The 13,417-nt window shown below is 41.0% G+C and overlaps 1 protein-coding gene across 1 annotated transcript in view; it reads left to right on the top strand.

Moving 5' to 3' along the window:
* Positions 1-5,594: 5,594 nt before the first annotated feature.
* pparab (peroxisome proliferator-activated receptor alpha b) overlaps positions 5,595-13,417 on the top strand; it is a 30,282-nt gene continuing 22,459 nt past the window's right edge. The window contains exon 1 of the mRNA XM_039807847.1: positions 5,595-5,845. The gene's annotated coding sequence lies outside the window, so the exon portion shown is untranslated. The remainder of the gene's footprint in view (positions 5,846-13,417) is intronic.

Raw genomic sequence — 13,417 nt, 5'->3', positions numbered from 1 at the left:
CTGTGCCATGAAGATTATAAAATGTAGCTAACATTTAGTCTGAAATGTAGGGCGTGGATATTAAATCATGTGTCTCTGTTGCAATATTTTGTCCATATTCATATTTAGATTTTCTGCACGTAGAAACAAACCATTTAAATATAGTCAATAACCAACAGCCGTTACCGAACCTCTCACTTATACATGTGGCAAAAGCGCCACCTAGTGGATGCTAATTCAACATTCTTCATATACAGCATCTTTGCACCTTATTTACCTACAGTAGTGTCGTCATTATCTTTCTCTACATTGTAATTGTGCTATTGTTATTTCTGCCTACTCCTAGGGCTGCAGCCAACAATTATTTTCATTATTAATTAAAGCTTTAAGTGTGTAACTTTTTGATATTAATGAACGACCCGTTACATTCAAGCCATTGCCAAAATAGTTGCTACAAAGCTAATTAAGACCTTCAGCTCCACACAACTCTCTCTATATTTCTCAGTCTGGCTATGTTCAGAAGATTGTGGCATCCGTTGACTTTCCTGAAAAAGTTGCTGATTAATTTTCTGTCATCAAAACATTGAGTAATTCATCATCTACTTTTTTTTCCTGTTGAAAGAAACAAGAGTCTACAGATAGAGGGTGTTATAAAGCCATTTGGGGCAAATTTGTGATTTTGTTGTATAGCCTGTATAGACTGGACCTAACATGCCACACATTTCTGGGCAGCAGGTGGCAACAGAGGCCTGTCTGCTGATTAAACCTCAACATTGACCCACTTCCTGTACTTCATGGGTCATGATATTAACCCTTGTCAAACAAAGTACATGATAGTCCACTAAATGCCTCATACTTTTTCTATAAAAGGCTACAGCCTTTTTATTTGACTGAAAACAAGAAGGACTTCTTTGACTGAAAATAAAATGTCAAGGTCAAGTCTGATTTGACCCATTTTTGCTAAATTGTAGGGTTGAATGTCATACAATATTAACACGCATTCATGCTATTACCAGAGGATAACGCACACAAGTACTACAAACACTGGCATAATCATATTTGCATATTTGTTTATTTCATTACAACCAAGAATTCACATTTTATGGTTTGATTCCGTTTGAGGCTTCAAAAACAGGCAAATCCATCTTGGCAAGCTGGACAGTGAAGCAGTAAGTCTTAAGCTATAATTCTTCCATTTCATAACCATAAATTACTTCATCAAGTTGTTTGCTCCTTTATTACAGCCAGGTTCGGTTCAGGGACGGACATGTTGTAAGCAAATGGAGCAGTTGTCATTAGATGTGGAAAGCATTCTGAGTCTCCCCTTAATTGGGAAACCAGCTGTTGTCCAGACAGAATGTCTTGACCGTAGCCCATTACTGCGGACTCTGTTTCTGCCTCTGCTCTCTTGAGTCTTTTTGCAACGAGCCATAGCTTTGGAGTCTAGTGTTTCTCCATGTCCTCCTCACATGGAGAAATCACCAGTGGCTGTGGAGGAACTCAGTGCACTGCAGTTGACATCAGTGTGGGTGTGCGTTTGAGATTTATCTGTTTCAACCAGATTTTGCATTAATATATTCTATATTCCATGTATGTAATGTAGACTGTTTCTCCCTTATGCTCTGTTAGCAGGCACACTATAGCTCTACTGCAGTGTTTGCAAGGGCGTAACTTTGGGTTCAACATTGGGGTGGGGGGGTTGAGATCTTCAACTATCTAGGGAGGTCCCGGGACAGGTATGAAAGATTTTTAAAAAAGCGACAAAAACATCAAAATTGTCCAAAAAATACTTGAATAAGGCAACAATAACTCTGAGTTTTGAATATTGTATTGTAAATTACACCTATTAGTAGTTGAATATTTGAATAAGTACATTTACTCAAATATTTAAGTGCAGTTTTGAGGTACTCATCCTTTTACTACTATACTTTTACTTCCCAACTGTAATGACCTCCCCGATTTACTTCTACTCCACTACATTATGTTACTAGTCACTCTGCAAATCAACATTTTAGATACAAAACATACGACCAGTCTATAAAATATGATCCATTGTTATAGATTGTATTACCCAACAATATATTAGGTTTGATAAACCAATCCCAACTAAGAAGTCCTAAAAGTGCTATCTGAAGAATGCCGAATGCTGAAATCCGCTCATACGTCAACAGATCCATCTCACTGACAACACAATCCACTGATGAAAACCGTGGCATTTGGTTGAAAGCTCCATAGAAAGCTAGTAAGTTACTTTACTTGAGATTGTTTTGTCTAAACTACTAGTTCTAAGGTCAGAAATGATCTCTCTTGTTTACAAAAAGTCGACACTTGGATCAACTACAACACTGAAATGCTACTTACACATTAATCCACCAGTATTAACAATAAATACTATTATATATAAGACTCAAAGTTTAAGTATTTCTGCTTAAATACTAGTATTTCTGTAATATGGTATTACTACTTTAATTCATGTAACTGAGCTGAGTACTTCCACAATTGTATTTTTTCGGTCTAATGTTTCTTCATGTTATTCTCCACATGGACAAATTGTTACAGATTAAAGTGCACACCATAAAGAGGCACAGTGAACTGGATTTTAGATGCATCAGTACTGATGTTTATAATACATAGTACTGCAGTAATTACAATCACCAAGATGTTACTTTGCAAAGCACACTTTGAGTTAAGGTGATGCACAACTTATAGAGGAGGGAAATCTTTACTTTGCTTTCACATGTGGGCCTTGAACGCAAGGTCTCCAGTTGGATCCTACAGAATCTCTATTGACATCACCATTCTGCAGAAATTCTCTCTATGCAGTACCAGCACATCTGAAGAGTCGTCTTCAAGCAGTATCTGTGTGTTTGGAAAGAACGAAAGTAAGTACTGTACTTAAGTACAATTTTAACAAACTAAAATTCGACAAGCTTTATTTGTGTATTTGATTAGTTTTTGTCCTAATTCACAACAGTTCAGAAGGAAACATTTTACTCCCCTTCATATTTTTGGAAAGCTCTAGTTAATGATTACTTTGCCAGTTAAGATTTTAGATACAAAACAGATGACACACTTACAAAATATGCTGCCTATATGTTGCCTATAGTTTTATAGATCCAACAGTAAATTATTTAAATCAGCTTCACCTCAACCAATTGTAACATTAAAGTGCTGCTCACGCAATAAGGCATCAGGCAATGGTACAATTTCAAATGAATATTTTTTTTTAGGTATTCCTTTTTCTTCTCAAGAAAAGGATCTAGCTACTTCTTCTACCACTATGCAATGTTAGTGTGGAGTGTGCCTAGAGGTCGTGAGGGGGTCCACTGTGGTCCCAGGACTCATACAGAACAGCCAGTATCTGATTCCAGGCCTTGGGCCAAGCTGTCGAGTGACGCCCACATTGCTTTGCCAGAGACGTGGACAGACTGTGATGGGGAGCTGGATGAGGAAAGAAGAGAGCAGAGAGATGCAATCTGCAAACGGGGTTGCACACTCAGCATCTGGTGAGCGGAGAAAACAGAGCTGTTTCATTAATGGGCCGTTTATTACAACAGTTTGACTGGAAACACTCACAAATTGGCCTGCTGTCAGTGAGCGACACAATGTTTCCCCCAGCTGCCATTTGATTCTCCTGAAAAGTGCATAGGGGTTTTTATACACAATTAGCAGGACCATTGTCAACATCCCATAAACTACACCATGCTGCCAAGGCATTTGGGAATTTAAAGACGTTGTGCTTTTGCTCAGATGTGAGAGAATTGTGTGATCAACAAAAATCTTGTCAGACTCCTTCAGTTGTGAAGTTTTCACATGATAAGGCATGTATATAAGCAAAAATATCCCCCTGCATTTAACATGTGTTTTGCTTGTTACTTCACTTAGATGTTTGTGCTTCACCGTACAGGATGATTTAAGTGCCGTGTTTGACAATACTGTAGAAGGCTTTTTCACATTCATCAGCAGAGGGGGAAAGTTTCTCTGGGCTCACTTTAAATCTCAGTTTAAGATGACTCTGTGTCATCATCACCACCAGTTTGGAGGCCAATCTTGGTCCAAAATGAAACTGACAGAAGTGTGATGTAGAATTACCATTTGAAGTCACTGTTCCATTATTAATGTGACTATTATCGCCACTGTTCATCATATCCCCAACCGGCACCGTCAGACACTGCCTACCAAGAGCCTGGGTCTGTCCCAGGTTTCTTTCCAAGAGGGAGTTTTTCCTCGCCACTGTCGCACTGCTTGCTCTTGAGGGAATTACTGTAATTGTTGGAATTGTTGGGGCTTTGTAAATTATAGAGTGTGGTCTAGACCTACTCTATCTGTAAAGTGTCTCGAGATAACTTGCGTTATGATTTGATACTATAAATAAAATTGAATTGAATTGAATTGAAACTTGAAGCCTCCATTGCGCATACACTGAGAATGGTCTTCTCAGTGAAGTAAGAGACATCCTACTTCCAGCCACATAGTCATAGATACTGTATTTCTCATGAGAGCGAAGCAGTAAATGTACTACATTTTTATATTGTCAAATTATTATTAAAGCAAATATGTCTTAAATGTATGGAGGTGGTTTGTTTATCAGCCAAAACAGGTTTGTGATGAGATAGAGGTAAATGTCCAGACAAAATATAACCATAACAAACTAGATTATATACTTTCCGGAAATTTTCAGTCAGACCTGCAGTAATATAATATAGTAACACTGACAGAGGCATTCTGCAGTTACTAGTAGTTTTGATATTTTATGTACATTTTCCCAGTAATACTGTGCTAATGTACGCTAAAGTAAAATTCCAGATGTAGGACTTTTGTAATGGGCTATTTTTTATAGTGTTCATACGGCTACTTTTACTTAAGTAAATGAGCACGTCTCCCATCTCCAACATTGTACCCACTTGCCTGTCCTTAAAAATGATATAGATCTTTGTTTAGCTTTGTTGTCTTTGTGCAGCTGTTTGTCCATATGTGTATCCTCCTGCACATGTGTATGAGAGTAGGAGTCCATTTTCATGTCAGTCATGAAGCAACAAAATTAGGACTTTCTTTAAATTGTTTTTATACTGTATTTTTCCAGAAGTGTCTTCTTTCTCTCTCTTATTGTGAGTGTTTTGCAGCAGGCTATTCCTTTTGAAGTATTGTCAGTAATGACTTTTTTTTTATGTATATCACTGTATTATTTACTTTTTTAATGGTTATGCTTTGGAAACATGTTTGATCAGAACTGTATAATATGCCAATAAAGCTTCATTGAACTGAATAAGACTGCGTTGAATTGAGAGCAAGAGAGAGGAAAACAATTGGGTGACCCTGGGAGGGTCATATGCTGGTCATTTGAGGACAGTGTCGTTGGTATGCAAATATTCATACAGCATCATTGCATCTGACTACCACAGTCCTACATTCTGACCCTCTATTTTTGCAGTCGGCGCCTCTATATTTGTTGTGTTAGCATTGTACTGCAGGAAACCGTGTACTGTGTAGAGCACGTTTAGAGGAAGAGGCTTTTTTTTCTTCTTGCTGTCACCATGGTTAGGGGGCGTCCGTCTCAAAGGAAACGGCTGCGCTCTCTCCATTCGCTGAGACTATAGGTGTGTCGGGGGGTGTGCGCCTTCTTTCCTCCAGCTGTCAGTCATGAGGTCACTTCCTGCGGGTGTGAGCTCCACGGCTCTGCTCTGTATGGACATGGTGGGGGATTTTTGACAGCGGCAGCGCTGCTGGGAAACTAACAAGGACGTGGTTGGGGTCGGGGGACTATTTCTTCCCTCCTCGCTCTTCTCTCGATCCCACGCCGACCGCTTCTCAACCCAGCGAGATTTCCGAGGATATGGCGGCTTCGGATTGGGCTGTCTATTGTCAGGTAGATGTCTTCATTTGGCCTATTTATCCAATAAATGCACCCTCCTGCAGCAGCTGAGAGGCTATCTTTAAGGGAATTTTGTTTAATTCACAGATGACTGCAGCCCAGAAACGGCGCATTCATGTTCTCCAGTTTTAGAATGTGTCCAGTTTGCAGTCCAACACCTGCACACGAATGTTCACAGGCAACTGGGGCACATTAATACATTCTTCCAGGATTATAGGACCATTGTTATTGTGTGGAGGCAGGCTAATCTGATTTCACTTTGCACGCCTGCGCAGATAAAGTGGCGCTTGTTAATCAATATGCAACATCTATATTCATTAGTAAGCCATTCACTCAACACAAAGGCTATTTGTTGGCTTGTTGGTGCGCCCAATTACTCTAATAGCGGTTTTAAAGAGGCTCTGTATTACTTATTAGAATTGCTTGTTATGGAGGCCTGTGGTCAGTTTAATGCACCGGGACTGTGACAATGTCAGAGGTCAAATCTGTGTGTTAAATTCATCACAGTAAACGTTAAGACTATTCAAATGCTGTTTCTGCTGTAATGCTGCAGGTCTGAAGCACTTGAGACATGGTGCTTTAATTGCTAGCAGCACCTGCATAACACCTGCATATGGCTTCTTGAGAGTAAATATTGTTTCCAAAGTGTGTCAAGGAGCTTCATATTAGAGATGGATTTTGGGATTTTTGCTAAGGAACTTCTAGTGAGGGGAGAGGACAGGGATTCTTATGCAACAAAGACCCCCAGCTGGACCAGGCGTCCAGGACAGGTTTGAAGTATTGCCTGGAAATCATAATTCTTTTTGATTGCTTATGGTTGTTGATCAGTGCTTTTGCAGAAGGAACGCTTTACTGTAAAGAGTTAAAAGGACGAGCGGTTAATATGTAGCTGTGGGTGCTCTGAAGTAATTGCTAAAATACCCCTGAAGCATCTCTCTCTCTTTCTCTCTCTCTCTCTTTCTCCGTCTCAATGACTCCTACTCCCCTTGTGTGTGATCATTCATAACTAACAGAAGTCACAGCATCAGAAGAGCTCGGTTACATATTATCCATTAATTAGTGCCTCTCAAACATGAAACTGTAGTCGATTATCGCATGATCATTTCTGATTGAAGTTCAAAACTTTACCCAGGCAAAAACAGATTTGTCATATTTAGATCACTTGATTTGAGTGATTGTGTGAATACTGTGTGACATTCTGCAGCTCAACTGATAATGTAGTCTAAAGAAAGTCTAAGAAAATTGACTGCCTGGCAGCGCTCATCTCAAGGGAAATTTAAGCCAAATCCTGCTCTACCTGTCCCGTTCCCTTAAGCAATATAAGAATGTATACCTCCCCAACCCCCCCCAACTGCAGTTCAGTTCTAAACACACTGAGATACAACTCAGTCCTTTGTGTACCCCCTCTGCTAACCCTTAAAGCCTCCACATTGATGTGGCATTTACCTTCAGATCAAAGGTCTTCACTCAGAACCACCTTATCATTCTGTTGAGTGTGGTTAGTAATCCATCAATAATCGTGTAACGTTTGACGCAGCCTCAAAGTGACAGTTTTTTTTATTTGTATTGAGGGAGTAAAGTTAATTGAAAACAGGAAAAATTATCTCTCTGTCTGCAGAACTTTTATTGCACTTGCAAGTAGCCATGTTTTTCTTTTGCTCTTTTCTAAAGGTGTGGTGAATCTTTTAGTCCTTGTAATTCATCTTCAAACTTCACTATTGTAGTCAGAGGGAAACGATGCATTTAAGATAGTCTTATCTCGTATGCACAATGCATGAAAAATGCCTTTAGCCATAAACTGTCTGAACTCTGCCCATGCTCAAACAAGTGTTTCTTTGAGTCAGCCTTAAGGTTTTTTCAGTTTACTGTCCAACTGTGCTGCTGCACTCGGACAGTTTTGTCTCCAGGAACCTGAGACCTGTAATCAGCTTTTGCCTGGTTGCATTCGCAGCGTGGAGTGACAGTTTCAGATGCAGAAACAAGAACAGAGTGAAAGGCATAGATTTTTTTTTCCTCGCTGCTCCTCAAACAGGACTTTCAGGTTCTGTTCTCAAGTGCACAGTCTCAAGAATTCATCATTTGTCTCTGTTGTGAGTCTATGAAGAGATGTATTATAAGCGTGTTTAGCAACAAAACCCTAGTTCCACTGACCTATTTTCAATCACTGCTGGCCAAAGAGCAGTGGAAAACATGTTTGCATTGGGCATAGTTTATAGAACACGTGTAAGCAAAGTCACTGTCTTTTGACATACAGCTTAGAAAAATTATTTTGAGGAAATGTAACTCCAGAAGCCTCTTCCACCTCCTTGTAGACTCACTCACTGGAAAGGATCAATGGTCAGAGAAACCCGAAGGAGTCAACAGGTTTTACCAAGTGGTTGTGCCGAATGTCATTTAAAGGCAACCGCGTTTATAACCGTTCCAGATGGCTACACAAGAGCGGTCTGAAAAGCCTGCCCACACATAGCACTGCAAGGCAAGATGCAATAATCATTCAAATGAGAATGAAAGGGTGCACTTATATGCAGTATCTCCTCAAGAAAGGGTTGCACTCATTCGAACGCAAGAAAATCCAGATGCCAAGAGGCATGGAGGGAGGCGTTTCAGACGCTGCTTGAGGATCGGAAGAAACATTTTGTATGCCGCCTTGAGGCTGCATTCAGAGCAACAATAGCATTCACAAAACATAACCTCTTCATTCACGTCATCGAGGCCACTGAACTGGCACAACGGGGGTCCTTGGATGGCTCCTACAAAAGAATTAAACTCGGCTCAACTTGCAAACACATACTCGTAGATTACATTGTAATGGCAACAGTTTATTTCTACTGTTTACTTCACAGTCATGGAGATGGAGGATAAAATTAATACCACTGTAATGACTTTCCAGAGTTGTAAAATCCATCAGCTGACCAGTGTTGTGGCTTCTGATAAGCCTTCAGACATGGATGTGTTATTTAAACCTGACCTCTTGGATCACATTTCACCCTCTCTTTTGGTACCTGTGGCAACAAACCCACAAAACCTTTTTACACAGTGCTATTTTCAGTCTTTGCGGCTGTTTTTAGTCACTCCTATGGTCTGTTTGTTTTGCAACTTGTGTCCTCTATCGCCCATGTTTGACCTTCATTTGAGCCAGGTCTATTCCCCTTTGAGCCTTCCTTAAGGTAAAGTCATCCTGGGTGGAATAGGATTGAGGCCCTCCAGCCAGACTTACAGTAAGCAGCTCTGGACAGGAGATTGACCTGGGAGGGATGCTGTATGGAAGCGGAACGTATATGTTGAACCACGTGGGGAACAGACAGGAGGATTTGACGGGTCTCTTAAATAAATGTCTTTCTTTAAGCCTCATTGTTTCTCCCAATCTCTTCAACATCCTATTTGTCTAAGACCGACCCATTGTTGGAAGGTTTACGGTCTCTTCCGGTACTCAAGTAGAAGTACAGATACTTGTGTTAAAAAAAAAATGCTCTGATAAAAGTAGAAGTACTAATTAAAATTATTTACTCAAGTGAAAGTAACAAAGTACAGGCTTGGAAATTTAGTATAAAGTATAAATGTAAAAGTAGCCTTGCGAATGACATTTTTTATGCAAAGCTACCTGGACCACACAAATGTTACTAGAGTGCAAGCTGAGAAACTTCAGTGGACATGGAAAAAAGGCTCTTTATATGCCATTGCCTACATTTTATTCTGCCAATAGGCCTACAACATCACATATGATTATTGTGACAAAGACTGGGACTCCGGGTTAATGAGATTCTGACTGAGTAGCAAGATATGAATTCAATTGTGATTCTGTGAAAATTCAAGTCCTCTAACTTATGTCTGGGAGGTTTGAGACATTAACGTTAACATTAGCCCAAAATAAAGTTTGAGACAAGACCAGGTAACGTTAACTTAAGTGGTCTCGAAAACAAGAACGGCCTTGAGTAACGTTAACGTTACTACAGCACTGTTACACTAAATCAAGTTACTGAATTTGTTTTTAATATAAAGCTATACATGCTGATATTGTATCAGCTAGTATTAGATTATACTCAAATAAACTGAACGCTCGCAAACCTTAATGTTACTTGGGTTATTAACTAAATGCTAGCGAACCAAGTCATTGCTAGCAGGAGAACAAATGTAACTGACCATTAACGTAAACTTAATAAAGTTACAGAAACAAACAACAAATAGCTTTTGATAACAACAAAAAGATGCATGCTATGTGTTTTTTCCAATTTGATGGTGAATTCTTGAAAGCCAGCAGTTCGTGGTGTTTCAGTTGGCACAATTTGCAGCATATTATAACCTATTCCCATCCAATTGGATTGAATCAAATTGAATTCGGTATTGATCACTGTAACTCCACTGAAATTATTTGTAAAATGTAAGGAGTAGAAACTACCGATCGTGTTTAAAAATGTAAGGAGTAAAAGTAAAAAGTCGGCACAAAAATAAATAGTAAATAAAGTAAAAATATCTGAAAAATCTACTTGAGTACAGTAACGAAGTATTTGTACTTCGTTACTTCCCATCTCTGTAGGTGAGGCAATGGGGTCTGATCCTCATCCTCGTGAGCCACGGCCGGTAGAAATCCTCATCAGTGACCTATTCCTGGTCTTATCTACTACTTATCCACTCTAATTCTATTACTGGCGAAGCCCACTCTCTTACAGCTCCACTCATAAGCTCAGACAACGCCATCATCGGTTTTATTCAAGGCCTCTTCTGTATTTATCTGATGTCAGTTCTGTTTTTTTTGGTATAACATAGGTCTTTGACACTAGCATGGGAATTGACAGTGCTTATTAACATGACAAGAAGTTTTTATTTTTATTTTTATTTTTTTTAAGATTGCTAAGAAAAGCAGCGTAACCATACTACTGTGTGTCAGCTGTATAGTTTACATGGGTGTAATGAGGTGTTCTAAAGTGATGACAGAGTGTGTATATATGAAATTAATGAATAGGCCCTTGGAACACCAACACTGATTTACTGATTGCAGCTTTTGCTCGCTTGCTGAATGAAGGAAGCTAAAAGAACCCTTTGGGTTTTTGTCATACTCTGTGATCCCATTACAGTGGCAAACTAGTGTTGTTCTGTCACCAGGCCTGTGTGCTGCATGCCTCCCCACAAACATGTAGGCTGGTTTGGCAGCCAAAAAGGGGGAACTCAGGACTCCTGTGTCATGCTGGAAAATGTAATATAATACACACAGCTGTCTGAGTAGAGAGAAATGCTTCCAGCATCATGTTGTTCTCGTCTCAGGTTCTGTGATTTCTATACTCTGGCCCTCCACATTGTATTGTTTTCCAGTAATGCAGAAACTCTCGTAAAACATGTGTTGAAAAGTTCTTAAGCACGCCTTTAGCATGATTGTTTGTTTGGGGCAAAGATGAAGGTAGCATGGGAGAAGGTTGAAGACTCATGCCTTATTAAAGTAGAGATACTTTGACTCATCATTTCGGCCCCTAACTATATACATGATTTCTCCCAGAGTGATTCCTGCACATCATTTAGCATCATGCTGAAAATGTAAATACCCTCTGTAATGTTGTAGCACATGAACTGTCCTCCTAAATCAAGCCACAGCATGTAAAATGTTATATATTTCTTGGCAGCATTGCTCTCAAGGTGGTCAGTCCAAGTCCACAGGGCTACAGACTGAGAGCTCTGTCTGCTGTCCAGAGCAACTGGTAGAACAGTACAGACTCACTTGAACATTCCCTTCTCTTTGGCACTTGCCATGATTTGTACATTGTACTGATGATCATGTATACTATATATTTTATTTCTGGATGGGAATGTGCACCTTCCTAAACACAGTATGAGTCTGTACTGATATGTAGAGCACACATAATAATATTCAAACATGCCGGTCTCTGTATCCAAGCCCAGAAACTTCTGAGAACTAGAATTTTTTCCACTCTAAAATAGTTTACAAGCATGTGCATATAAGTTATGGATACAAAGCCATATCCACATGTATTGCATCAATGGAAAATGCTAAATACTGCAATCTTTTTATATTTCTTATATTTGCCCTGGAGGAGGCCAACCCTCACCTGAAACGAGTAAGTCGGACTTGTTTCAGGTGAGGGTTGGCCTCCGCCAGGGCTGCGTTTTGTCACCAATCCTGTTTGTAATATTTATGGACATGATATCAAGGCGTAGTCGGGTGTGGGGAGGGGTTTCAGTTCGGTGGGCTGGGGATCTCATCGCTGCTCTTTGCAGATGATGTGGTCCTGATGGCATCATCGGCCTGTGACCTTCAGCACTCACTGGATCGGTTCGCAGCCGAGTGTGAAGCGGCTGGGATGAGGATCAGCACCTCTAAATCTGAGGCCATGGTTCTCAGCAGGAAACCGATGGAGTGCCTACTCCAGGTAGGGAATGAGTCCTTACCCCAAGTGAAGGAGTTCAAGTACCTTAGGCTTTTGTTCGCGAGTGAGGGGACAATGGAGCGGGAGATTGGTCGGAGAATCGGCACAGCGGGTGCGGTATTACATTCAATTTATCGCACCATTGTGACGAAAAGAGAGCTGAGCCAGAAGGCAAAGCTCTCGATCTACCGGTCAGTTTTCGTTCCTACCCTCACCTATGATCATGAAGGCTGGGTCATGACCGAAAGAACGAGATCCAGGGACAAGCGGCGGGAAATGGGTTTCCTCAGGAGGGTGGCTGGCCGCCTCCCTTAGAGATAGGGTGAGAAGCTCAGTCATCCGTGAGGAGCTCGGAGTAGGCAGCCGCTCCTTCGCGCCGAAAGGAGCCAGTTGAGGTGGTTCGGGCATCTGGTAAGGATGCCCCCTGGGCGCCTCCCTAGGGAGGTGTTCCAGGCACGTCCAGCTGGGAGGAGGCCTCGGGGAAGACCCAGGACTAGGTGGAGGGATTATATCTCCAACCTGGCCTGGGAACGCCTCGGGATCCCCCAGTCAGAGCTGGTTAATGTGGCTCGGGAAAGGGAAGTTTGTGGTCCCCTACTGGAGCTGCTCCCCCCGCGACCCAACACCGGATAACCGGATAAGCGGACGAAGATGGATGGATGGATGGATTGATTTTTATATTTGTGTACAATATTGTACAGTTCTCCCATCCAGCACAGTTGCTGTATGTCACTACAGGAGTATGCAATGGGAGAAAAATCTGTAGAATTTGACACAATATACCCAGAGCAACAATGGCATAGATCATAAAAATGGGGAAAGTTAAGGTGACCTATACAAGCACTTTATGGTGTTGTTGGCCCAGTTTAATATATGCAAGTGCCGCTTGCTGTCATGTTACCCCAGCCTGACATCTGTCATGTGATAAAAGCAGCTGGAACAGATTGCAGCAGTTTCCCCCGTCTGAAATGTACAGTTTGGATGCACCGCAGGGAGGTTTTGTAATGGTGGCTTGCTTGATCCTTGTGACTGGTTTGGAAATAAGCGCTAAGGGGCAGCCAGAAGCCAGCATTTGGCACCAAATGGAGGGTTTGCTTAAGGACAGTGTGTCCCAGCTGTTAGCAGCTGGGAACAGTGAGGGTCGAGCCTGCCATTCGTTCGGCTGTAAATACATCTTACACACTGGGGTAGC

The sequence above is a fragment of the Perca fluviatilis genome, chromosome 8 (assembly GCF_010015445.1).
Source record: "Perca fluviatilis chromosome 8, GENO_Pfluv_1.0, whole genome shotgun sequence".
NCBI lineage: Eukaryota > Metazoa > Chordata > Actinopteri > Perciformes > Percidae > Perca > Perca fluviatilis.
Note: the sequence above shows the minus strand (reverse complement) of the source record. Positions and strands in the feature narration are given on the sequence as shown.